Source organism: Paroedura picta, chromosome 18 (genome assembly GCF_049243985.1).
Source record: "Paroedura picta isolate Pp20150507F chromosome 18, Ppicta_v3.0, whole genome shotgun sequence".
NCBI classification, from domain to species: domain Eukaryota; kingdom Metazoa; phylum Chordata; class Lepidosauria; order Squamata; family Gekkonidae; genus Paroedura; species Paroedura picta.
This window is the reverse complement of record NC_135386.1, coordinates 8,001,772-8,015,916: the sequence shown is the minus strand read 5'-3', so window position 1 is coordinate 8,015,916 and position 14,145 is coordinate 8,001,772. Positions and strand designations below refer to the sequence as shown.

At 44.9% G+C, this 14,145-nt stretch overlaps 1 protein-coding gene across 1 annotated transcript in view; it reads right to left on the bottom strand.

Annotated features, from left to right (window-relative positions):
* LOC143827639 (NAD(P) transhydrogenase, mitochondrial-like) overlaps positions 1–8,540 on the bottom strand; it is a 67,778-nt gene extending 59,238 nt beyond the window's left edge. Inside the window, exon 1 of the mRNA XM_077317356.1 lies at positions 8,430–8,540. The gene's annotated coding sequence lies outside the window, so the exon portion shown is untranslated. The remainder of the gene's footprint in view (positions 1–8,429) is intronic.
* Positions 8,541–14,145: the final 5,605 nt, after the last annotated feature.

Below are 14,145 nucleotides of genomic sequence, written 5' to 3'. Positions count from 1 at the left end.
CAATATCTCACTCCATATGAGGCAGACAGATACATTCGGATGAAGTTGTGCACGAGTACATTTCTAAGAAATTTCCTGGCAATGGAACCAAGACTATGAGACTTAACCAAACTTCAAAGTGCCTGGAGGTGCTTTGTTCATTATCTGGAACAGGTAACTGCACAAAGACTGCGGGATCCTTGACTCCCCCCTCGGGTATATGGTATAGCCCTGTCTTTGAATACCTGAACTTAGTGCAAGCTGATGACCCGTCTGCTCTGGAAGTTAAAATGGAACAGCGTCTTTTGATAAATATTTTTCTTAAGAAGAGGAGGGAAAATCCCAAAAGGGGTGAGATGAAAAATGCTGTCAGGAAACGAAAACATCGGCACGAAGACACACTACAGATCTTGTCGAAGCGCCAGTTGTGCTGTTTTAAGTGATAACGGGTAGCGTCGAATTATGATCGCCAAACAACAACAACAAATTGGGAAAGGTAAAGCTTGTAACATGAGCCTCTTGTGGCGCAGGGTGGTAAGGCAGAAATGCTGTCTGAAGCTCTGCCCATGAGGCTGGGAGTTCGATCCCAGCAGCTGGCTCAAGGTTGACTCAGCCTTCCATCCTTCCGAGGTTGGTAAAATGAGGACCCAGCTTGCTGGGGGGTAAAGGGTAATGACTGGGGAAGGCACTGGCAAACCACCCCATATTGAGTCTGCCATGAAAACGCTAGAGGGCGTCACCCCAAGGGTCAGACATGACTCGGTGCTTGCACAGGGGATACCTTTACCTTTACCTTTAAAGCTTGTAACATGCAGCTTTTAGTCTTCTCTGATGGTAGGTTGTAGGCTGCACTTAAATATGGAAAAGGATAAGGTCAGAACAATAAAAAATGCTGGGAGATCTGTGGTCTTAAATGTGATTTTAAAAATGTTATGTTGGAACCCAGAACAACTCTATGCCACAAAAAAGAGAAAAGGAGATGTAATCCTTGTCCTTGTTTTGTTTTGTTTTGGAAGGGGTGTCAATCAAAAGAGCCCCTCCTCAACTGCGATTAGCACAAAGGGGCGAGGTTATCTGCTCCCTACCATACTGATGTATGCCACCGAAACCTACAACCCAATTAAAGTATCTCAAGCCGGAAGAATAACTGAAGAAGATGAGCGAAAGGCAACTGATGAAGATGCTTGTTGCCTAATCTGTCTCCATTATATGGTCTTTGCTATGAACAGAAATTGCTCAATATTGAGCAATTCATATAAATAGGTGCAGATTTTAAGAATGCATCAGTAACTTAGTTTAATTCTAGCTGAGGTTTTGTATTATCAGATCTAGCTTGGTGTAGAGAGCTAGTTTGGTGTAGTGGTTAGGAGTGACAACTTCTAATCTGGCGAGCTCGGTTTGATTCCCCGCTCCTCCTCCACATGCAGCCAGCTGGGTGACCTTGGGCTTGCCACGGCACTGATAAAGCTGTTCAGACTGAGCAGGAATATCAGGGCTCTCTCAGCCTCACCTCCCTCACAGGGTGTCTGTTGTGGGGAGAGGAAAGGGAAGGCGATTGTAAGCCACCTTTGAGACTCCTTCCAGTAGAGAAAAGCAGCATATAAGAACTACTACTACTACTTCTTCGTTTAAAGAAACCCACATTCTTACTTCTATGGGGTTCAGGGCAGCATAAATAGTTTTCCCCTTTGACTGGCCCTATGAGATTTGTAGCTGAGTGGGGATTTGAATCCAGTTTTCCTTGATTCTAATACCACCTCTCTGACGGTCGCACCTCTGCAATGCATCTAATATCACACTGATATTCTAGCCTACATCCAGGCTGCTTCATCTATGATGAGTCTCCTGTACTGAGAGATAATATCGAGGGGGGGGGAGGAGAAAAACCAAAGCCATTTTTGAAGTGTTTTTTCTTTGCTGTGGATCGGAAAGTGCCCAAGAATGCTGGCATCTGTGTCCTTGCAGGAAAATAAACATGCTGATCTTCAGGAGACACAACGGACATGTTTTCACTACAAAGAGGTTTTCTCTGGGCCAAGAAAACATTGTGTCCAAAGTGGCCCTTTGAGCCCATTAAAAAAAAAAAAAACCAACAACAACACTTTGTAAACATTGAGAGGCGACCACTGGGCTGCAAATGCAGGGTTATCTGATGCAGGGGTAGTCAACGTGTGGTCCTCCAGATGTTCATGGACTACAATCCCCATGAGCCCCTGCCAGCAAACGCTGGCAGGGGCTCATGGGAATTGTAGTCCATGAACATCTGGAGGACCACAGGTTGACTACCTATGATTTACACTTGCTCAGGTTTGCGTAATGCCTCCTGTGAGTGGGTTCCCTCTTTTTGTGTGGTTCATTTGCCCTCTCTGAGAGCTTTCTCCATGGATGGCCCCCATCGTGTGGAACAATATGCCAAAGGTGGTGCATAGAACTCCTTTTCTGTCAAGGTTCAGAACACTTTGGAAAGCTTTGCTGTTCCTGCGTCCCTTTGAGAATTGACTTGGATGCCGATCTGCTTTGCCGAGTAATGATCTCGTTTGTCTCATTCTTTGGAGTTTTTTAATGAAGCCATCTGTGATGAACTCTGATTTGACTGAAGTAGGTTCATGGATGGTTTTGGTTTAACTTCTGAGAGTGCTAGGGAAGATGTAGGGTAAGAACGCTTTCACAGATGAAAAAGCCAACTCAGTTGAAACTGGTCTCTAGAGGAATACCATCATATTTGGCTGATTCCCATGCCAAAATCTCAAGCTAATGAAGAGAAGGGGGCCAAAAGGTACCCAAGATTATGGCCACATGCAACACAAGCAGTCTGTCATCTTATAGACTTACAAAACTCAGTGCTCACGGAACAGGTTATTCACAACTCAAACAGCTCACAGTGTCCGGCGGTCTCTGATGCAAGTTCTCCATCCATCTATTCTGCACGGCTTATCCTGTTCCCGATGCTGAATGCAGATTGACGCACATATTTTTTCCAGATGTTACGAGTTCCCCGTAGCCCTCTTGATGAGCAAAAGCATACACAGACCGTCATGAGCTAGCCCTGTGTGTCTGCGGCATGCATCTTTGTAAAGGTTTCTGTTTCTTTTTAGCTTGGCCCAACAGTCGTGCCTTGGGCAAAGAAAGAAACCCCCAAAAGCTTATAACGATATGAGGAATCATTTTCACATTGCGAAATCTGGCTCATTCCGAGATCTTAGTTCTGTTGATGTGTAAGATCGATAGGTTCCTTTATGACTTGGAGAGGGGGGCACCCCCAGGACACCTATACAGGTCAGAGAACTTTGTGGTTTGCAAACTCAAAACACGTGCGATGACTGAAAGACAGAATTTTCTGGGGTTTTTCCTCCCCAAATTCTAGACAGGCTGTTACGAAACCTAGAAAGGGGCTATTCACAGCTGAATTCAACCATCGTCCTGACAAGTTATTTATTATCTTACTTATTGCAAGTAAGGACAATGGCAAGGATATTTCTTTAAAGAACAACAACAGCAGCAACAACCAACAACAACACCGCACCATGGCACTTTCCAATTGTTAAAAGATGCATTTGAATGGCAGCTACCGGTGTACATCTTCTTACCATCCTGCTATGAACTATGTCAATTAATAAGCAGCATAAAATGCCAGACTATTTTTTAAAAAATGTATCATTATATTTCTTGACCGCCACTCCTGGGACATGCTGGCTCATGGCGGTTTGCAGTAAAATGTTAAAATCACATAAAACAGAAGAAAAATATACAACCCCATGAACTGGCAATAAAACTAATCGAATCCTCCCCTCCCTTCTTTGCACACCTGTCTGCAGCCACCCACAACCCCCAATCACCGTTTTGGGGTGTAACTCCTGCTCAGATGACTGGCAAATAGGGCCTATTTAGGGAGGGACCCAATCTTCTTAGCCCAGACTCAACTAAATTACTGGTGGAAGAGCTCCATTTTACAAGCCCCGCGGAACTGAGTTCCGTCAGGACCCTTAGCTCATTCCACCAGTTTGGGGCCAGGACTGAAAAGTTTACACGATTGCTTTGGGAACATCCCACAACTGGCACTGATGAAGGGAGACTGAGGAAAACCAGGAGATACTCCACTGTGGAAAGGCATCTCTTCTGGCTGTTGTCACATGCACAATCTTCTGAGGGAGCGTGCTCAGAAAAACGAGTTCCGCTGATCTGAAACAGAACAAGCTGTGCACAACTCCGATTGGCTGGCCACCTGTGACATCATGGGATGTAATTCCCCCGCCCTCCATGCTGCAGGTTTTCCAGAAAGTTGAGCCAGTGGGACCAGCTTGGAAGGCTATAGCCATACCATGGAAAGAAATGGTAAGGTGTAAATCCCTTCAAGAGGAAACATCCCTTTTAATTAGATCAGACTTTCTCAACCAGGGTTTTGTGAAATCCAGGGGTTTCTTGACAGCCCTGGAAGGGTTTCCCAAATGGGTGGAAGTTAATTAATTTGATATATTTTAATATGTGTTAAACATTTATCAGGTGATATGAGCATATATGGTCAACTACCTCCCCAAAAACATCCAATAATGGGCCTGGAGGGGGTGGGAAGGGGAGGGGCCCTGGGTGGTGTGTACACCTATGCATCCCAACCCTATTCTGCATGATTGCACCACTTCTGGGGTTTCCCAAAGCCTGAAGAATGTTTCAGAGGTTTCTCAACAGTAAAAAAAAGTTGAGAAAGGCTGAATTAGATTCTTCCTTCTGTTTTACTTGCTACTTGTGCCAACTTTTTATGCTGCAACAGGCAAAGTTTTCCCCACGGTTGATATGGCAGCAATCAAGAAAGCTCCTGGCTAGTCAAACAGGTATTATACTTTGCCGTGAACCTACCAAAGTAGCTTTTTGAATTGGCCTGTGTGGTGCACGAGAGTTTGGAAGGGGTTTCTGATGCCTCAGCAAAGAGGAAGAAGTTTCAGGGGAGCCCAGCTCAGCTCAGCTCACAAATCTAATGCTGGATCATCGAAGAATCGAGCCACCAGCTATCGGCAGGCTCAGCTCTACAGAACGGACAAGGGTTGCAGATGGCAAAGCTACTGAGGACAAATGGGTACCGTATTCCTTAAGGTCCATCAACTTAAAATGATTCAATGGGCATGCATAAGAGGAACTGTTTTGGTTTTTAAGAATATGCCGTTGCCCTGAACGAGCAAGCCATGCCTGATCGCTCAGCGTCGGACTCAAATCCACCTCTATAAAACAAAATGTTATCGCAGGCATGGCTGAAAACACAGTAGTCGAGAAAATGACAAGCCAGGCATTTAATTGGCCCGGGGAGCGCCAGGCATTTCCTATGAGCCCAGGAGAGCAGAACATTTTTCGATGGGAAGGAGGAGAGAAAGGTGAATGATAAGTTTGCAGTTGTGGGACATGCCAAGTAATCTTTGATGCTTTGGGTTAACCATGTGTTTCTCGTTCCAAAGCTCTTTGATTTCTTCTAGCCATACAGAAAACACTTACTTAAGGGGGGGGGGGGCGGGAGGGACACAAATAAATAAATGACAGCACTCTTTGGCAAGAGCTAAAAATATGAGATCATACAATACACCACACAGATTCCAGAAGATGATATACATTGTGTGCTGGCGCTGAAGAATACACGGGTCAGGAAGAATGGTGTGTTCTGCGATTCTTCCCTTGTCACACTGCTCATAATTACACACTGTTCTATTTCATAGGCACAGCCAGACTTTCTTGCTTAAAAATGTAAGAAGAAACACAGAAAAGCACATATGTGCACTACAAATGCGCGCGTCTTATATTCTAATAGCAACATTATTAAGGGGAATGATGGGGTTTTATGGTGTTTTATCTTTTTGTCTTGTAAACCGCTGTGAGCCCAGTCGGGAACAGCGGTATATAAGTGCAAAAATAAATAAATATAAATAAATAAAACATCAGGAAAGCTCTGGATAATTAAATTCCGGAGACTGGAACTGTAAACAGGCAAGACAGATCTTTCTACAAATCTGAAATGGGCCCCCCAGTTTATAGGGAAAAAATGTGAAATCTTTTAAGAAATACACTGAGGAGTTTAAAAATATGAAAATGGGAAAAGGGGCAATCCACCTCGGGACTCAGCGAGCTAGTAAATGAATAAGAGACCTGGGTTCGAATCTCCACTCTGCCATGAATCTTGCTGGGTAACCTCAGGCCAAGCATTTAGCCTAACCCAGGGGTAGCCAACCTGTGGTCCTCCAGATGTTCATGGACTACCATTCCCATGAGCCCCTGACAGCAAACGCTGGCAGGGGCTCATGGGAATTGTCGCCCATGAACATCTGGAGGACCACAGGTTGACTATCCCTGGCCTAACCCATCTTACAGAGCTGTAGTGATGACAGAACAGACTGGAGAGGCTCTGAGCTCTTGTAGCATAGACAGCTGGATTTGCACAGAGGCTGGATTTGCAAGTACAAGTCCCCGTGACTGTTTAGCAAACTGCGGCCCTCCAGATGTCCATGGACTACAGTTCCCATGAGCCCCAGCGTTTGCTGGCAGGGGCTCATGGGAATTGTAGTCCATGGGCATCTGGAGGGCCGCAGTTTGACTCCCCCTGCTATTTAGCATCTTTACTCTATTCCTAACCTGTTGTGAGGATCAGGCTTCCTTATGTCAAGTCAGACCAAGTCCTTCTTGCTCGGCACAAAGTCTTTCCCCTTCCCTCCCATCCGAGATGCTTTAACTGAAGGTGTCGAGGCTGGAATGCGGGACGCGGAGGCATGCAAAGCACACAGTTCTACTCCTGAACCAAAAACCGGACAGATCGCAACCCACACGGTGGCTTTGCAGCCTGAAACTTAAATAAAGGACGTGTAAGCCGGGATGAGAGGGGTCGGTGTTCAGCCCAGGAAGTCAGCAACCGCAACACACCCCAGTGGGTCATGCAATACTCTCCTTGACCTTTCTAAACAAATTGGAGCCGGCCTTATTCATTCTACCCCCCGCCCCCCATTTCCAACTCGACAGAAGCTGGATCTGACTCAGCGTTCCACAGGGACCCCTGCTTAGTCATGATTGCTGTGAACAATACAACTGTTTGGATAAGGGTTTGGACCACTCCGAGTTTTGAGTGTTTGTCTTGGGAGGTGGCGGACGCACGCTTTCAAGGCTTGAAGGGATCGAAGTCTGAGCGGGAACTCAGAATGCACAAGCAAAGAGGAGCTGGAGGCTGCTGAAAAAGCCTTGTCCATGGGTGAAATTATGGGTATTGCCACCCTGGAGGATTTCCAGTGCTCTTAGCTATTCCTGTAGGCTTAAGGCAAGCCTTCAAACAGCAGGAGAAGCACCGGTATTCAATGTATATGCAGGTGTGTATCCCTGCTACTTGGTTCTGGCTACCGGAACGACTTTGTGAAAGAGTCATCCCGTAAGACTTGCAAGTTCCATCTGGGGCACAGCCATTCTTGGCAGGTTTCTGCCTTTCCTGATGAGTAACATCCTCCCAGAGAGAAAGCTCTCCTGACCACACTGCCTGCAGTATTACCAGAAATCTGGTGTGCAGTGGCCCATGGAGAGGACTTTCTCAATGGTTACCTCTCCACTTTGGAATTCTCTTTCTTTGGGGAGGGAGCAAAGGCCCAGCCTGGAGGTCTTCTGGAAGCAGGGTGAGATGTTTTTCATTAATATCCATTTTGGATGATCAGGGCCAACCCGCGTGGCCCCCAGGTACCTACAGGACTTCATCCATCACCTCCTGAGTGACTGTCTAAGGGAAGAGGGGTGTTGTGTATGTAAGGCAGCAGAGGGCTGGGATTGGGGTCTGGAGCAGGATCCAAGCAGCCCCGAAGAACAGCCAATGAGCTGTTGGGTCCCCACCGGCGGGGCCCAATGAGTTTGAATCAATCAAGCACTGCTAAGCCAATCAGGCTTGGCCTAGGGCGATTCAACCTCCTGTACATATGTATATGTGGGGGCTTGTCCAGGCAAGTCTCCAGTCTGCGTGGAGACCTTCAACATGGACCCACTCCTGGAAGCAATAAAGAGCTGCTTGATGCATGACTGTATCTCGCTTATTTCCTAGCGAACCCACTATAAAACAGGTATATTTCTGTATTTAGTATTGTTTTGACTATGATGTTCACCACCACGAACCATTAAAACTTTGGAAGGCGGTGTATAAATTCAACCAATGAAAATAATATTAATAATAAAGATGATCACAATGATGTTAGTCTTTCATGTGTTTCTGGAGTCCCAGTTAATGCAACTGGCTGACACAGCTATTATTATAATTCAATATATATAATCCCAACCTCCTTGGCTCATAAGCAAATAAATACCTGCCCAGAAGCAAATCTTCATTCTCACTCTGGTTATGGCCTTCAGCCTCACATTAGTGCTTCACGTCCTCACTAGAAAATACACGGCTTTTGCCAAGCGGTAGAAAGTTTACATGGGCAGTTTGTTAACGCCAGCAATTCTAGACTCACCTACGAAAAGGAAATGTCCAAAAAATTCTGTCGCTTGCATTGCATTCATGACTGCCAAGCAACACTGCCTCAGACGAAGAAATGATTCATTCTTCTCCAGTAGCTGGTATCCAAGGCAATCTGTAAAACAAAAAAATAAAATATGTACACAGGCTCAGTTGTTCTGGTAATAGTTATTTAGTTCATTTCTGTTGGAGCAACACCAGTTAACATGTCTGAATGCTCAACTATTAACCCAGATCTGTTCACACAGAAACTAGATACAAGGATTGCCGGGATTTGGAGACTTTGGGGGTGGAGCTAGGGGTGGGCGGACCTTGGGGCGGGGAGGGACCTCAGAGGAGTGTAATGGAGTCTACCCACCAAATCAGCCATTTTCTACAGGGTAACTGATCTATGTCACCTGGAGATCAGCTGTAAAACCAGGGGATCCTCAGGTTCCACCAGGGGACTGGCCTCCCCAATAAGAACATCTGGGGTGAGCTGGAATTAATTAACTGACTGGACAGCTGCTAACTATAGCTGTCTATCTGCAAGGGCTCTTTTTATGGAGGCATATTTAGTATTTTGAGTTCCCATCTGCCTCTGACAGGTTTATCGCCTCTGTGAGAACTAGGCAATATTAAAATCAAGAATTTGGGATCAGGGGATGGGTGGAGTGTGGGGGGTACAGCTCAGCAGCAGCCCACAAAAACATGTACTTAGCAGAATCTTTCAAGTAATCTGTATTTATTTATTTGTTTGTTTATTTATTATTTGAATTTATATACCGCCGTTCCCATTCGGGCTCACGGCAGTTTACACATTAAAAGAATAAAATACAATAAAACCCCTTAAATACCCCAATTACATTGTTAAAATTATTAAGACTAAAAGATGGCGGCAAAACTAATAACTCAATTTATCCGCTCAACCAAAAGTTGTTCAGCACTGTTTGAGGATGTCAAGAGTGTCACTCTTTTTCTCCGAACTAGAAACGTTTTTAAAACCCTCAGACGTTTCCACACCTCGATGGGCATAGTTGCCAGACTTACAGACTTATGAGAATACAAGAGGTCATAATTGTGGAGTGTGTCAACTGCATGTCTGGGCTTTAATACTGCAACTAACTGCATGTCGTCTCCAGAACCTCTACCGCAGTCTGTTAAGCCCTTGGACTAGAGTCAGAAACAATAAAATGCCTCAAAAATAAGCCCAGGAACAGAATGCAACCAGAACCTCCTGGCTTTTGCTTCTACCTGAACACTCACTGCAGTTATCAAAGAGGCTGCAACAGTGAGAGCAAAAGATTGGTAGTCAGCAATCTGTTTCCCATTTTCTCCAGCAGCATCATAAAATACACCGTACGGGATGAAGAACAGAACAACAGAGGTGTGGATCCCATGTGTTAGGCAGATGAAAAATCTGCGCTTGTTGAACAAGAGGTCTAGTTTGTTTGTTTATTTGTTTGTTTGTTTATTTATTACATTTATATACCATCCTCCCTGAAGGCTCAGGGCAGTTTACATCAAACAGAGATAACTTGTACAAATAACTCAGTATACAATAACATAATAATAACTATAACATTGTGAACAATAGAGCATTGGGGAGAACAATAACTCAACGCTTACTGAGGGCCCAGTGGGTTGGGTGAGCCTGCAATGCTGGCTGGAGGAGGGAGGCTGACCGATTGGAAGCGGTCGGACTGGTTGACCTCAACCAAATGCCTGGCGGAGGAGCTCCCTTTTGCAGGTCCCGTTGAATTGTTTGAGCTCCGTCAGGGCCCTGATCTCCTCTGGGAGCTCATTCCACCAGGTAGGGGCCAGAATGGAGAAAGCTCTGGCCCTGGTTGAGGTCAAGTGGGATTCCTTGGGTCCAGGGATCACCAGGAGGTTGGAGCTGGTGGAGCATAAGACTCTTTGAGGGGTGTAGGCAGAGGTGATCCCTTAGGTATACTGGGCCTAGACCACATATGGCCTTCAAGGTGATGACCTAGTTGCCCAGGCTCATACGGCTTTGGAAAATCAAGACAGTCCTGTTCATTCATGTCCTGCAAGAACACATTTGGTGAGGTGTTAACTCTCGTGGTTGGCATGTACATACATGTATACATGAAGTTGCTGTATATTGAGTCCAACCATTAATCTATCAAGGTCAGCACCGTCTACACCAGCTTTTTCAACTGTTTGACCATGGAGGAAACCCTGAAATATTTTTCAGGCTCTGAGGAACCCCAGAAGTGGTGCTCTGCCCCTTCAGGGAAGTGAAGTGAGATGCGGAAGCTAGACAACCAATCAATGGATGGTTTACCATTCCATTAAAGACTAGGGCCCATTCTGCACACAATGGATAATGCACTTTCAAGGTGCTTTTGCAGCTGGATTTTCCTGTGCAGAATATGATAATCTGCATTGAAAGTGCTTTATCCTACCTGTGCAGAATGGGCCTAGATCTGCCAATCTGGAATATCCAAGTGTGTATCTGGTCAAACAATCCCATTGCTAGCATAGCATAGCAGAGGGATATCCATGATGTTGAAGAGGGTGATAAACCACTGGTCATAAACAGTCTGCAAAGATAATTAAATACAGGCCATTTGTCGTCTTCTTTCTTGTCAGGAGTAGATCGTGTTCCAATAAACACATTAGAACCCAATTCATTAATTGTATTTGCCTTGTGAGAAAAGTCGAGATCAAAGAGTTCTCCCTAAAAATGTAACAAAAAAAAAAAGAGCAGGGGAAAAAAAACAAGTCCTACACACACATCGATTTAGATTTACACTTAATTTTTTCCTGGTGCCTGGGTAATCTAGGGTCCAGTTGATAAACCCATACCAATAATCATTTTTGATATTCTCTACTTAACATTCCGTTCTATCAGAAAGACCTCCTAAGAATCTGTCTCGTAAACATCACTGCTACTTATATCTTTGCATTCCTTCAGCCGTAATGGGATTTATAAACACGCCGTCGTAAGAAGCAGCATTGCTGCAGGAATAGGAGGAGCCTCCCTCATCTGTTTCTGGTTTAGGCAATTAGCAAAACTGTGCTAGAGAAATGGATGGAGTTGAACACCAAGTATCCCACTTGAAACATTAGCCAGTCACCACCTTGGCCAACTACTCCAGGGAGCAACAGTGGGTGGGTTAGATCAGTGGTCCCCAACCTTTTTATCACTGGGGACCACTCAACGCCTTTTACTGAGGCCCGTGTGGGGGGGTAGTTTACTCCTCTACTCTCAACCACTGCCCTAACGCTCTCTGGTCGCTATGGTGCCTGGTGGAGGAGCTCCCTTTTGCAGACCCTGCGGAATTGGGAATTCAGGCAGGGTACAAGGCTGTATGTATAGTCCATCCACCTGGCTCTGATCTGAGTCTGACTTCCCATAGGAAGCCCTGAGTTGCTTGAAAGAAAGCCACAATAGAAATGCAATCACAAAAACATCTCCTTGGGTTTTTTTAGTGGGAAAACCATCCCAAATGGAGTGATACTTCAACACTGTCAGTCCAGCATATTAAGGATGATGCTAACTGAGATTCTTCCCACGGTTTTCTAATTGTACTTAATGCTGAGGAATGCTAAGAGCAATTAGTCCATTAATTCTGTTTAACCTGGACTGCATGGGTACAATTTCGGGGATATGCAAGAGGCTCTGGAGTTCTTGTAATGTTTGGAGGCCTGGCACTCCTGAAAAAAAAACTTCACTCCCTGCCAGGGTGCAATTAGCAGCCCAAGACTTGAAAAGGACCTCTGGCCAAGCTCTTAGGGTTGTAACAAGGCAGGACTTTCAAAACTCTGTGATCCCACCAAATGTGGGCAAAACCCAGCTCGAAGCCGATGGGATAATTCCAGAGGTAGGACAGTGCTCATGGGAAGGAGAGCTTCAGAAGATGGGCAAGATTAGGGTTTCTGACAGCTCCCTGAAACTCAGCTGATCTCCAGACTACAAAGATCAGTGACACACAAACACACGTAGTTTTGGAGAGCAAGCTCTACAACAGGGGTGGCCAAACTGTGGCTCTCCAGATATCCATGGCAGGGGCTCACGGTAATTGTAGCCCATGGACATCTGGAGACCCACAGCTTGGCCACCCCTGTTCTATGGGATCCTGTAGATTCTCGATCAAATCCCTTCCCAAATCACCAGGAATTTGGCAGGCTGGAATTGGCAAGTAGCCATAACATTCGCCTGGATTTCTTTCTACTCTTCCTTCCATATGGAAAACGCTCTTACTTTTGATCATGCCGATGTGGTTGGCTCCATCCCCAGAAGCCAAGGTGATGCCTTTCCTGCAACAGCTCCTCCACCTGCGCTTTCTGTAAGGGGGAGACTCAGCAACAGATCGCTGTTTTACAAAGGCAACTTCTTAAAACTCCTTTTCTAGATCAACCTCAGGTGTGCGGGTCTGTGGAAGAGAATTAATCACCTGTCATACAGCTGCATTTTCAAGCACCTCAACTACATCTGGAGCAACTTGGCTGATTTTAAAATATTTTGATTCCATCATCATCTTCATCTTCTTCCTCATCCTCATCCTCATCATCAGGTTTATATGAATAATAATAGAGCAAAGCATTATAACACATCAGGGAACAAGAGTGGGTTAGAAACAACAACCAGCAGGTAAATGAAAGCAATCAACACTTTTATGGAGAAGAAGGTTGACTCTACCATCAGAATTATCAAGCCACCCTTATTTGGTCAGGATAGGGGGACACACGGTGGATCTTGGCCTGCATCTCTCTAATGCAATGCAAAGAGACTTAAGAGTGCAGCCTAATTGTGCTCTGCGCCTTGGCTACTTCATTAGCTTCCTCTGGCAAGAAGTGGGGAACGAGACCAATTCACTATTCAAGTAACCCAAGTGGATACATTGGGAGCCAAAATGGCAGAGGGCACTGCTGCAGCCTGCATCGAGGGCAGGTTGCAGAGGTGCGGCTTCCAGAATTTGCCCTGAACTCAAGATGGGCAGAAGAACACATGATGCTTCTTCTTTTACTAGATATTCATTGAGAGATCCCAGTTACCATGCATTCCCATTGAGTTAGGTCCCTACCCCAACCAAAAAGAAACGGGCACACTTAATACAAAAGACTGTGCAGTTTTAGAACATCATGCTCTCAAAACAACTATTATGATAATTCTCAGTCTTGTTAGTAGATGGCGTTAGGAAATGGGTATGTCCCCAAAGAAGAAGACCCTAAAATGCACAAATGGGGAACAATTTTAAGAGTGGAGGAAAATGCAAAATACTTTTTTTAAAAATATATGTTTGTCTATTTCTTTTTATTATTTTCTTTCCAGTAAAGATTGCTTGCTATTTTACTTTTCCCTGTTTGAATTCCTATCCGATTGACTGTTAGTGTGCCAGATATATGTTTGTCTATTTCTTTTTATTATTTTCTTTCCAGTAAAGATTGCTTGCTATTTTACTTTTCCCTGTTTGAATTCCTATCCGATTGACTGTTAGTGTGCCAGATATATGTTTGTCTATTTCTTTTTATTATTTTCTTTCCAGTAAAGATTGCTTGCTACTTTACCATAACTATTGTCTGCCTTGAGTTCTAGAGGGTTAAATTACCTCTTAAACATTGGCAAACAATCCTTAATGCTACGTTACCAACCTCTTGCAAAGCAATTCCTCACTGCTCATAGGCAAGTGTCTTAGACACGCGTGTGCGTTTCTGGTAACACCAAGTTCTTCTGAACTGTAAGATTATCAGCAGACAAATCA